Here is a 13,301-nt window from a genome sequence, read left to right as displayed (position 1 = left end):
TTTTCTGTTTGAAACTTGTATGAAGAATGTATTTCAATATTAAATTTAAAAACATAAGAAGAGCCTTGCTGGATCAGGCCCAATGCCTATCTAGTCAGGTATCTTGTTTCACACACTGGCCCACCAGATGCCTTCGAGAAGCCCACAGGCAGGAGGTGAGAGCTTGCTCACTCTCCTGCTGTTGCTCTCCTGCAACTGGTATTTAGCGGCATCATGCCTCTGAGGCTGGAGGTGGCCTATAGCCACCAGACTGGTAGCCATTGATAGACCTGTCCTCCATGACTTTGTCTAAACCCCTTTTAAAGCCATCTCAGCTAGTGGTCATCATTATATCCTGTGGAAGATAATTCCATAGGTTAATTCTAAGGGAGCATTCCCCCTTTCCTCAGACTTCTGTCCTCCTTCCCAGAGACTTTCCTTCTCCATGACAGCAGAGGAGCTGTTCAGCCTGGGAGTGGGATGAAGATCTCACCCACACACTTTTCTGTCTCCCTGAGCTTCTCCAGGTCAGCCACCTTGGCTTCGAGGAAACAGACTTGTTCCCTGAGAGCCAGGAGCTCTTTGCACTGAGTGCACACCCATGGATTCTGCCCTTTAGGCAGATAGTCTTACATGCAACACTCTGTTCAAAACACTGGGAAACACCACTCCCTTGCTGGCATTCTACCTTCATAACTGTTTTGATTGGCTATTTAGAATGTATAGTTTGTCCTTCAAGAAAATTACAAAAGTGGGGTAGCACTCACCTTCTCCTTCTGCTTGGTGTTTCCTCTGTGATAAAGGGGGACCTCTTGGGTGCCTCCCTGCACACTTCTCTGCCAGACTCCCACTAAACTCCTGCAAAATGCCTTCAGAATCTGTTTGCAAAGCTCTCCTCTTCTCAAAAGGCAAGAGGCAAAAAATTTATTTTTTGCAAAAATTTATTTTGCTTTGATGCTTTCCTGCTTATTTATTTATTTATTGGATTTTTATACCGCCCCAAACCAAAGTCTCAGGGCGGTTCACAATAATAAAACAATACAAATAAATAAAACATTAAAATCAATTAAAACTCCAAAAAGCTGCCTAAAATGAGAACAATTTACAAAATTTAAAATTACAAAAGCTATTTACCCAGGTCTTATTTCAAACCTATATCCCTGAGTATCCTAAATGAGAAGGAAAGGCTCAAGCCCTATTTTGGGTTACAGATATGTACATCCTAGTCAAATAATAGGAATGAGGTTTGCACATGTGGCTGTAACATTTGCGCAATCATACAGAATAGGATTATAAGAAGAAGATAAGGAGGGAAAAAATCATCATTGTACTCTGAAATTGGCATTGTGTCACTGTAGTGTGTTCTGCTGTTATTTCCACAATTAATTCTCCCTTTCAAGAATTTTGCCATTATAATTGAAATATAAAAACTAGATGTAGCTTAAAAGTTTGGCAACAGCAGTGTGAAATCCAAGAACGTATTAAAACACTCTCTCTTCCTCCTCCTCCATTTATTTATATACACTTTTCAGCAAAGTTCACAAAGCGGTTTACATAGAAAAATAAATCAGATGAGTCCCCAAAGGGCTCACAGTCTAAAAAGGGTTGACACTATCAACAGCCACTGGACGAATGCGGGGCTGGGGTTGAATGGGGATAGTTGCTCTCCCCCTGCTTAATTTAAAGAGAATCACCACTTTGAAAGGTGGCCTTTTTGCTTGCGTTCTCTCTCTTTGAAAGGTGGCCTTTTTGCTCGCATTCTCTCTCTCTCTCTCTCTCTCTCTCTCTCTCTCTCTCTCTCTCTCTCACACACACACACACACACACACACACACACACACACACACACACACACACACACTCTCACACACACCCACACACACACCCCTGGGACCTTGGAAGGCTTCCAGCATTAATGATTTTTACTAACTACTGATCCCACAAGTCATTCTTGTGACAATAGTAATATGTGAAGGCTTTAGATCAGTGCCTACTTAGAAGTCACACTGGAATGATTTGGCCGTTACCCGCAGTGTTAGTTGTGTGACTTGGCATCATACCAGAAATGGCAAGCTAGAAGGACAAACTTGTGCAGGATGATTGCAACAGACACTCTGCAATCCATTTCAATGTTCTGCAGTTTGGGGAAGCAGGAATTCTTATGGGACTGTGTACAGTTCCTACATGACATTTGAGCTTTTGGTGCATTAGATAAGCATTGCAACCAATATTAACCAAATAGCCCACCTCATAGCTTGAATTCCTTACTCATATTGCCACCTTATCCCCCCTCCCCCCGCACCTTTATATCAGTATGAAGAAAATATATTCAAATGTTCATTTTGATCTGTTTTCAATTCATAACCTTCCTATGCTTTAGGAATAATAGCTGATCCCAAAGAGGTATAAAAATGACCTCTAACCTGTGATGTTTTATGCTACATATATTCTTCTACTATAAGAAGATTGAGTATTCTGTGAAATTGGAGTTGGACTCCAGTTAGTGTGAAAACGAAACTTTGATTGTCTCCACATAATGAAAACTCTTACAACCCCACAATAGCTACTTTATCTTTTACTAACATAAAGAGCTGTAAGCCATTTAGGATTGCCTTTTCTTCATATCTCTAGGAGATTTTAAGTTGAAGTTTAAAAAAAAAATGCACAGGTGAGGTATTGATTTTGTGAGACCCAGAGGAATTATGGGGCACAATGGTGCAGCGGGGAAATGCTTGACTAACAAGCAGAAGGTTGCGGGTTCGAATTCCCGCTGGTACTATATTGGGCAGCAGCGATATAGGAAGATGCTGAAAGGCATCCTCTCATACTGCACAGGAGGAGGCAATGGTAAACCCCTCCTTTATTCTACGAAAGAAAACCACAGGGTTGTGTGGGCGCCAGGAGTCGAAATTGACTTGACAGCACACTTTACAGTCCTTACAGACCTTTAGCACCATTCTTGTATATTTGTGCTCCTGTACTATAATCTTTATCTTAATCCTTAATGCAGTTTTATATTTCATTTTAAATTGGAATTGTCAATTTCATCTCTCTTTTTTTGTAAAAATAGCTCCAAACCCTGTGATTTTATTGGAGTGTCTTTGATTCTTACATTATATTAGTGAAGTACCTTTTAAAGTGTAGGAAGGCTAAGAAATATAAACAACTAAAAGTACTGGTATATGTCTCCTTCCCACCATCTTGCTACTGCATAACTCTGTGTGGGACAGAATGTCAGAACCGCTCCTCATGCATCCCTTATACAATTATTTAAAGTAGCATTTAAATCCCCTAGTGAGGGATGCTTCATATATTCTGCTGTGTGTGTGTGTGTGTGTGTGTGTGTGTGTGTGTGTGTACGTACACACACACACACACACACACACACACACACACACACACACAGCATGTATATATTCCACTCATGTATGTGGTGGTGGAATTGTACACCAGGTGATGAAGAGGCATGTGATTCACACTACTCCCTGTGTGAATCAGTGGGCCACCAAGTGGTATCTTTTTTAACTGGCCCGTTTTAGTTCTCAAAGAATTAATAAAGCTTCTACAAGATCCCTAGAATCTGGAGTCTAATTCCATTGTTTCACTAAAATTTGCCTCAGGATACAGGATTGTTCTTATCCTGTTTCACACTCCTACTCTTGGGAAGAAAAAGAACTTGGGCGGGCCTTGGGGGTCTGCCCATCACCACCTATTGTGTTTGCTTCAAAACATATGAACATATGCTCAGTCTTACAAATCCAACAGCTCATCTCTTCCCTATAAGGTTTAAAAGAAGGAATGGAAACTACTTGGCATTGTTAGTGTCCATGACGGTCTGTGAATTTAAACTACACAAGAGCCTAAGCATCGTAGGCTAGCAGAAAGGTAGACTAATTGACGTTTTCCTTTACTGTTAGTGGAGACTTTCCAACGAACTCATTCACAATTTTGGCACAATAAAATTGGGTAAGTAATTCTAGCAATCTATTTCAAATGCTTACAAATATTTCAGAAGCCAGAAGTTCAAGATGTTGAGATCAGCCTAAATCTACAGTGGTTCCATTCCTACCACACAGGTGGATTCCAGATGGTGTCACTTGGAGACTGCTGCTCTGCAAAGCGAGAGTTACTGTATGGAGTTCCACAAGGCTCCATATTGTCTCCAATGCTCTTTAACATTTAGATGAAACCGCTGGGAGAGATCTGGTGTAGGGTGTTATTAATATCCTGATGACACCCAAATCTATTTTCCCCTATCAACTTCATCGGGAAATGACATAACTTCCCTAAATGCCTGCCTAGAGGAGGTAATGGGCTGGTTATGTAATAACAAACTGAAGTTTAATCCTAATAAGATAGAGCTATTGATTGTTGGGCATCACGACCCAGATAGTTCAGATCTGCCTGCTCTGGATGGTGCTACACTTCCCCCAAAAGATCAGATATTCAGCTTAGGAGTGCTCCTGAATCCAAAACTTTCTCCTGTTTCTCAGGTTAAGGCAGTGGCCAGGAGGACTTTTCATCAGCTTCAACTGATACCAGGGGCATAGCTAGCGGGGAGAGGCCTGTGTTCACCCCTCTCCATGGAGGTCCCTTGGAGTGAGGGAGATAATGAAGGAAATAGGCAAGGGTGGAGCTGGGGGCCATCAGGAGCTACAGGGCCTGGGTTCTTCAAACCCATTTGCTCAATTATAGCTACACCCCTGGCTGATACGTCAGCTACACCCATTTCTGGAGGTAGGTAGGGTAAAGCATGCTGTCAAGTCGATTTTGACTCCTGGCGACCACAGAGCCGTGTGGTTTTCTTTGGTAGAACATAGGAGGGGTTTACCATTGCCTAAATGACCATAAAACAGTAGTGTATATGCTGGTAACCTCCCAGGCTTGACTGTTGTAATGCACTCTAATGCACTAATGGGGCTTCCTTTATACATAGTCCAGAAACTACAACTGGAACATAATGCAGCAGCCAAGTTGGTCTCTGGGACAACCCGAAGGGACCATCGAACACCAATTATGAAAGAACTGCACTGACTGCCAATATGTTTCCAAGTGAAATACAAAGTGCCGGTCATAAAGCCACGAATGGCTTAGATCCAGGGTACTTGAGAACACCTTCTTTGTCATGGACCCTGCTGCCTATTAAGATAATTGGGGCGGTCCAGTCACAGTTGCCGCTGGTTTGTATGTTGGCAATTTGGGGACGGGCCTTCTCTGCACCAGGCCTTTGGAATGTACTTCCTGTCAAAATAAGAGCTTCTCTATCTCTGATTGCTTTTAAAAAGACCCTTCAGGCACACCTGTTTTCTCAGGATTTTAATTAAAACTAATTTTAAACTGTTTGATTATTTTACTTTGTGAATTGTTTTTATTTTGTTCTTTGAAAATGGTTTTGTTTTACTTTTTGTTTTTATATTTTAACTTGACTTGTGTACACCGCCTGGAAATGTTTGTGTTAGGCAGTATATAAATAGAATGAATTAATGGGAACATATTCAGTAAGTTCTCAATTGGGTGAATAGTGTGCAAATATATTCAGGAGAAAGAAGAGTGTTCTTGGCTAATATTCTGATTTTAACTCCTTGAGCTAGCACTAAGGTATTTAAAAGCAACAACTTTAGTATTTTTCCTCTGCATGTTGAATTGCATTCAGCTAAGAAAGCCACTCCAAGAGCTGAAGTGCACATTTAAGGTTCTTTAATGTGGTTAGATCATTTTGAGGTAATACAATGTTGCTTTCTTTTTTAAATTATAAAATATGTTCTCTTCCACTATAAGCCTGGTTTTCCATACCAGCTTATTTTTGCTTTTATCTTGTCATATGTGTCTCAGGCTTATTGAAGAGATATCTATCAATATAGAGATAGATATGGATTTCGATTTAAAAAAACATATATACTTTTTTTTAAAATCTTTGACCGAGTGCGATCAAAATTATTGTGCTTCTTAGAAGGCATATTAATTTTGCTCTCTAGCAGAATGCATTAGAAATTTACCTTTGCGGTTTTCAGAATACTCTTTGCCAAGATGACAGTTTTAAGCTAAGACACCAAAAAATGTGGTGCTGCACAGATTGACAGTGTCCTGTTAATATTTATAACCAAAGTGTATATATTAATAATTCTGTGTTTACACTTCCTACAACATAAAGGTTTTGTTTTTTCTTTTGCATATTCCAATTTGACATAACATCTATTAATATGAGGTCTCTCTTTCTCTGTGACAGATTTCATTATGGCCTATTGATGCCTTTATTTTACTTGGGGCTGTCAAACCATTAACTTTTAACCAGGTTAACTGTGTCGCTTCTAACAATATGTACTGTAATGCTTCAGTATTTATTGGTAAAAAAAAAATTTTGAACTTTCTAACAAGATAGCAGTTTCTTTTCAATAGTTAAATACAGATATTTCTATCCCAATTTTGAAAAACCTCTCATACAATTTTCCAGAAGGAAAATTTATAGCAATAGTGTCAGCCATGTATCGAGAGACCTACTCTGATGATGATCTGATGATGATGATGATGATGATGATTTATTTTAAAAATCAGATTTCTAAAAAATCCACATTTTCAATCTATGATTAATGAATTCATCAAATGGTGAATCTGATTAACAGTTTCTATTCTGTCTTTCTCCAGGGATCCCGAAAGTTGCCCTCAGTGTTGTTTGGCTCTATTACACTTTGTGTGTATTTCTTATCCATCTCCATTCTTGAGGGTAGTTTATGATGTCCTCTTAACACAGGCATCATGTTTAATGTAGTGAACTCGGATTGTTGTTTGAAGTTAATGACAGCCTATCAGGCTATGATTAAATATGTATAAGGTGTCACAATGTACTCACATTTTCATAGTTCTTGTAGAGGGATCAGCATGAGTTTATTTTAGGTGTGTAAGGGATGAGGGAGAAGGAAGTCAATGAATGCTCTCCCCATCTCTCTCTCTCTTTTAAATGATACTTTGAAGATTAGAGATATGTAACAATAGAAAAATGAAAATGCCTCTTCCAGTTTGTGAGTTTGTTTTATTTGTCAAGTGAGCGGGGAAAATACGGTAATTATGTTTAGGAACATGCATAGTCTCTTGGGGTCCAGTAAAGATGCTAGTGAGTTGCTGTCTCTTTTTTGGAATGTTCCTTAGGAGGCACAGGTGAATCGTCAGCAGTGTGTTCTGCTATGGTGTGCAATGCTCTAATGAGCCCAAAGTAACTTGATTTGTATAAGTTTAAATGTATGCAGTTGCTATGATGGCATCACCATGTTGACAGTTTTACAAACTGGCTCATTTGTGTAGGTCATGGTTTTGCAGACTTTCTTCCCTGAAGAATGTTAAACTTTTGTGAAACGTTCATTATTTGAAACTTTTTTTCACATCATGTTGTCTGCAAAAAAACCTCCTGGGTTTTGCAAAGGATTAAGGGTGCATGTTCAAGGGTACATCCTCAGTTCATATGAGGCATCTAGGAGGCTTGTTGAGCCTAACCATCACCCTACATGAAATGAATATACATCATAACATGCACCTAACACTCCCTCATGTGGCCATGCTTTGCAAGGCAAGACCAGTTACATGAGCTGTCTGTCAGAGAAACATGTCTGCCATTTCTGAGCTTTTTACTGAAGAACCCCTGATAGGAAACCTCAGAGGTTCCTAAGAACACAGTTTGAAAACCACTGATGTTGATGATTACTCTGTGTTCCATAGAGTTAGCAAGCAACCCAAGTTCTTGCATTCATTGTCTGGTGGTGGGGGTGGGAGGGTGGCATTTGGTTATTTTTAAGCTGGCCAGTGGCCCATACCCAAGACCACATGCCCACACTTAGGGATCTATCACTGTGTGCTCTGGCACAGTAGCCTAGTTTTTACATGGAAATCTTGTTCTAAATAAGGCATTATTATTGTAGACCAAAAGTCATTCTGTTGGCTATCTAGTGAGGCTTGTGCAACCTTCAGCCTAATAGGAATTGATCCTGACTTTGACTACAGAGTTTTGTTCTATTTTAAGGGAGAACCAAGAAGAATAAGAATGTATTTGATAACTTCCTTTATTTTTTTTCACAGAATAAAACAATTTTAGAGTGTAAAGCAATCAAACAGTTTAAAACTAGTTTTAATTAAAAGCCTGATAAAACAGATGTGTCTTAAGGATTTTTTTTAAAGGCTATCGGAGATGGAGAAGCTCTTATTTTGGCAGGGAGTCCATTCCAAAGCCCTGGGGCAGCCACAGAGAAAGCCCGGCCCTGAGTCACCACCAGACAAGCCAGTGGCAGGACCTCCTCAGACGATCTTAATAGGCGGCAGGGTTCATGACAAAGGAGCCACTCTCTTAAGTAATCTGGACCTAAGCCATTCAGGGTTTTATAAGTAATGTCTGGCACTTTGTATTTTGCACAGAAACATATCGGCGGCCAGTGCAGTTCTTTCATAATTGGTGTTCTATGGTCTCTTCGGGTTGTCCCAGAGACTAACCTGGCTGCTGCATTCTGTTCCAGTTGTAGTTTCTGGACTATGTACAAAGGCAACCCCACATAGAGAGCATTACAGTAGTCAAGCCTGGAGGTTACCAGCATTTGTACTACTGTTTTAAAATTATTTACCTCCAGAAATGGGCGTAGCTGACATATCAGCCGAAGCTGATGAAAAGTGCTCCTGGCCATTGCCTCAACCTGAGAAACTAGAGAGAGTTTTGGAACTTATTTGTATATATTGGTTTTGATGTTTGGATGCTGTTTCACCGATGTGGAAGTACTGACTAACCATCTGCAAAGTCGTCCCTCTACACTTTATTGTGGTTACCTTCTGATACTACATTTAGGATATGAGAAGTTGTGAAGTGTGTATTTCTCTTGCATTGTATATATGAACATTTAGACCAGATGGGAGAGGTGTTCACATCATAGCTTCTCTCTGCGCTAGTGCTGCTCCTATTTCCAGGTGGAGGAGCACTGGCGAGAGAAGGAGCTATAGCATCGGGATGGAGCCAAAGAAACATGAGCACTAGGAAATTAACCACAAGCATTGTTCCACGAATGCTTGAGCAAAGAACGTCTACAAGAGTTCATGTGGTGCTACATTCCGAGTTACTTCCTTCTTTCAAATACCACCCCCTCCCTCCTTCCTTCTGTTGGGAAGGTAAGAGAAAAAGCCACGGGATGTATTTCACCTTCCTTCCACTACAAGTACGGCTGCTTTGCTGCCCCTGAGAACTGGCCCACAATCTGCTGCCTGAAGTGGTTTGCATCGCTGTGTTTCATGGTAGGGCTACCCCTGCAGTGCTATTAGAGGCAGGTTCTAAAATGGTTTTCAGTCTGCTGCTTGTGCCAGAGGTTGTACATGTAAAAGAAGCTGTTCAGATTAAGTTGCAATTTTCTCATGCAACATTTTGACATGAGTTATAAAATACCCCTTCTGTAAGCGGAAGATGCTTTCTGCATGCGGAAGAGCACCTTTGGATCCTTCCTTGTAGCCTAGATCTTCAGATGATACTATAGTGGTGCAAGATGAGCACATCATGCAGCATCTCCTACACCCAAAGACAATGTTAAAAGAAGTCTTCAGTTGTGTGTTATACACATTGGGCTCACCAGTAAGCTTTCACACGCTTCTACAGAGTGTGCAGACATTCTTATGGACCTATATAAACTATTTTTGCAGCAGCAGCAGCTTGAACAAATCTGGGTGTTTGGAAAATGGAACAAATAAATAAATAAATAAGGAAACTGCCGATAGAACTGAATGGAGGGCACTCCTCTTCCCCAACCCCTTTCCTGCATTCTCTGAAGTCTAGTTAGTGCATGATTGAGAAATGAGGGACTCATCCCTTTCCTTTGCCTACTTTTTGGTAAAATGTGAAGTAGCTTTAGTGAAGAAAAATATTTGTTGAAGTACGGGAACAGCTAGCCAAACTTTTGAAATTCTAAGGAACAAAAATATTTTAAAATGCCTTTTCTATTAATTGTTAGTTGTGTTTGATAGAACTTTATAAATGAGTTTTGTTTGAGAGTTTCATATAAACTGAAATATAGACACTTGCTTCTACTTAAACATGCTTTTGATATCTACCATATATTTGTATCCAAACACTGAAATGAACCGTTGTCACTTTCTCCTCTGAGTTTTTCCTGTGTATTAGTTTTTTAAAGCTTCTGTTCTCGATCTTTTAAACAATATTTTCAACAGTACACCTGGCAACTGTAACACTAGATGAATTAATTATAGAACAAAGTCTCAAGTTAATATATTTTTTATTAAGAATCTTCTTAAAAGGAAATAAAAATAATGCTTTGAACTGACTAGACCTGTGTTTGCTGTTAAGATTGTTGAAGCTACCTGTAATATCTATTTTGTGTCTATTTTTGTCTTTTTGTAATTCCATTTTTTTTAAGGTAATATGTTATTTCTGAGATGAGGCACTATCCACAACTCTGCTGTTCTGTTTGGATGCAGATAATCCTGACACATGTGTAGGCTGCCAAGCTCTGAGAGGTCCCAACCAAATCTCTGTCACTTTACAGCAGCGGTGTCCAACCTGAGGCTCTCCAGCTGTTGTTGGACTACAACTCCCATAATCCACACCTGCAGTTAAATTGTCGTCCAACAACAGCTGGAGAGCCTCAGGTTGGCAAATTACAACAGCTGGCGACACTGCTGCAACAGGCTGGACCAGTCCCAGGGAGCTGCAATCCACACTCTGTTCCTTCCACAATTGGGTGTAGGCCTAGCTGGGAGCTGCTGCAAGTGCTTTGACTGGTTGCAGCAGTTTTGCAGCTACTCAATGCCGATTCCCACCAACTGTAAACAAAAAGAGGCTAGAATATGATCTCTGCTGAGAGGACTGAGAATTCTGTAAAAGATTCTGTAGCACGTCCCACATTTGCACCACCATACTATGAAAAGCTGCATTTCCTGGAGAGAGGAAATCACCATTAAACAAAGCTGTCTGCGGTGTATCTATCCCCCCAAGAATTGACTAGCGGTTTTTGTACTGTTTCATGTGGGTTGAGAAGATATTGTGAATTGTTCTGTCACTACAAAAAGTAGCTGCCCAGTGTGGCATTAATATTGTCTTTCCAGCTAAGCAGATTGAATGCTAACTGACAAGAACTCTATACACTCTGTGCCCTCTGGCAAGAGTGTGGAAGTGGACACACCTATCTCTGACCTTGGTCACACATTTCTCAATGCTCTTCATTGATCTGGTCTCTTAAACTTCCAACAGGATTGGGAAACAACTGATAATATTGCATACTACACTCTCTTGTGGTAGAGTGGTGCGACTAACATACCTATAATATAAACCTGTCCACTTTCCAGACCCCATTTAGGAATGTGATGGCAGTTAAGTTTATCTTTTAAGATGCCACAGGACTGTTTTTAAAATATGGGGGAATTGTGGGGGGAAATGGCTGGGACTCAGACTTTTATTTCCAAGCAAAACGAATGGCGATGAAATCAGTTGAATTGCGGGGGAGGCATGCTTGCCCCAACCTCCCCCAAATTTTGAGCCAGTAGTTCTCAAATGAAAACTGTTCTACAATAAATTGTAAAATCAGTAAAGTACAGCAACAGAAAATAAAACCTTTTATACCAAGGAGCTAGTTAATTAAACTCCATTAAATGCTTTTAAAAAAGAACTCTAGTGCTGAGAGAGCCAGGTAGGGACTCCTTTTAGGCAAATAATTCCAGTGGTGGGCAACCATCACAGAGAAAACCTTACTCATGCTTCATGATAGAAAACTTCATAATGCACTAAAGTTTCATAAATATTGTGTGGCTGTTACCCATTTAATCAAAATATGAAGCCTAGCACTAATTTTGAGTTAACAGCTGTAATTAGGCTTGTGCCCGAAACGTTTCGGCAGCCATTGAAAAGGCCGCCGAAACGTTTCGGGTGTCGGGGCAGATTCGGTGATTCGGCGCCGGCGGGGGTAGGGCTTTAAGGGCGGGGGAGAGTGTACTCACCCCCCCCCGCCGCGTTTCCCCCGCCGGCGCTCTCCGAATTTGAAGCCCCTCGGGGCGGCAGCGTTCCTCCTTGCCGCCCCGTTTGCCCCCTCGGCCGGAAGTGGCCGGAAGTTCCGAGCGCGCGTGCGCGCGCACGACGGGCGCACGCGCGCTTGGAACTTCCGGCCACTTCCGGCCGAGGGGGCAAACGGGGCGGCAAGGAGGAACGCTGCCGCCCCGAGGGGCTTCAAATTCGGAGAGCGCCGGCGGGGGAAACGCGGCGGGGGGGTGTGAGTACACTCTCCCCCGCCCTTAAAGCCCTACCCCCGCCGGCGCCGATAAATATCGTGCACATCCCTAGCTGTAATAGACCAGCTATTTCTTACTCCTATAGAGGCACTGGCTGGCTGCCAACAGCTTCCATTGTTATGGTCCTCAGTGGGCTTCGTGGTTAGAATAACCTCACAATGGCTCCCAGTTATTTGCAGTTGTGTCTGTAGGGAGGGGGTCCTGGCAAGGTTCCGCCACCTTGCAAGATTCCCAGAGGCTCTCTGTAGCTCCTGCCGCTGGTCCTCTGCAATCAGCTGTGAATCCCTCCATGTTACACAGTTAGCCCACTGAGATTAGGAGAGATAAGGAAAACACCTCCCTCCTGTGCATGCAGATCAGTGTCATTCTGTGAAACTTTTCCTCCTAGCTTCCAACTTAGCCCTTTGAGGCTAAAAGAAGGAGGAAGAAAGTACCTTGTATGGGGCAGGTGCATTTTGCCACTTGGGTGTTCAGATGGGGCAGTTGTGCTCCTCCTCAGGTGGGCAGTCAAGTGGCAAATTCTAGGACCAATCTACTGTAGGAAGGGAAAGTATAACTTGGTCAGGGTTGGTTAAAAATGTATCTTTGTCATTATCCTCCTGAGTATATTCAGTGGGGCCTGATTCATCTGTAGCTTTTCTACTGTAATAACGTCACCATGAGGCAGTCTGTTTTGTGTGAGAGTTGTGGTGGATGAATCCATGTGGCATGATCCCATACCAAATCTTAGAAAATGTGTATTCACAAGTTTGTGTTATACTTGTTAAAACATCTTGGGATAAGTAAATTATAGAATATCTAGGTACAGCAAATATTGCGTGCAGAGTTTTGTTAGTAGGCGAAGTTTATTTAAAAGTGTGTTAATATCTTTTCAGGGTTCATTTTTAAAACAAGGAAGTGTGCCTCAATATGCATATCCTTGAAGTTGTGTATTTGTTTTTAAATGAAAAGAAACCTGGTCTCTCTCTTCTTGTTGGCATCAAACAATCCTCTGATATGCAAATCCTAGCTATGGGGAGAACAGATACACAGAGTTTGTTTGGATTCAATCCAGGTTTGAGTGAAGACAG

The 13,301-nt window shown here is 41.4% G+C and overlaps 1 protein-coding gene across 7 annotated transcripts in view; it reads left to right on the top strand.

Moving 5' to 3' along the window:
* The window catches only part of NEK7 (NIMA related kinase 7), a 115,954-nt gene that overhangs the window by 68,663 nt on the left and 33,990 nt on the right, over window positions 1–13,301 (top strand). The gene's annotated exons all lie outside the window — the stretch shown is intronic.

This window comes from Hemicordylus capensis, chromosome 4 (genome assembly GCF_027244095.1).
Source record: "Hemicordylus capensis ecotype Gifberg chromosome 4, rHemCap1.1.pri, whole genome shotgun sequence".
In the NCBI taxonomy this organism is placed as follows: Eukaryota; Metazoa; Chordata; class Lepidosauria; order Squamata; family Cordylidae; genus Hemicordylus; species Hemicordylus capensis.
This window is presented reverse-complemented; position numbering and strand designations above follow the sequence as displayed.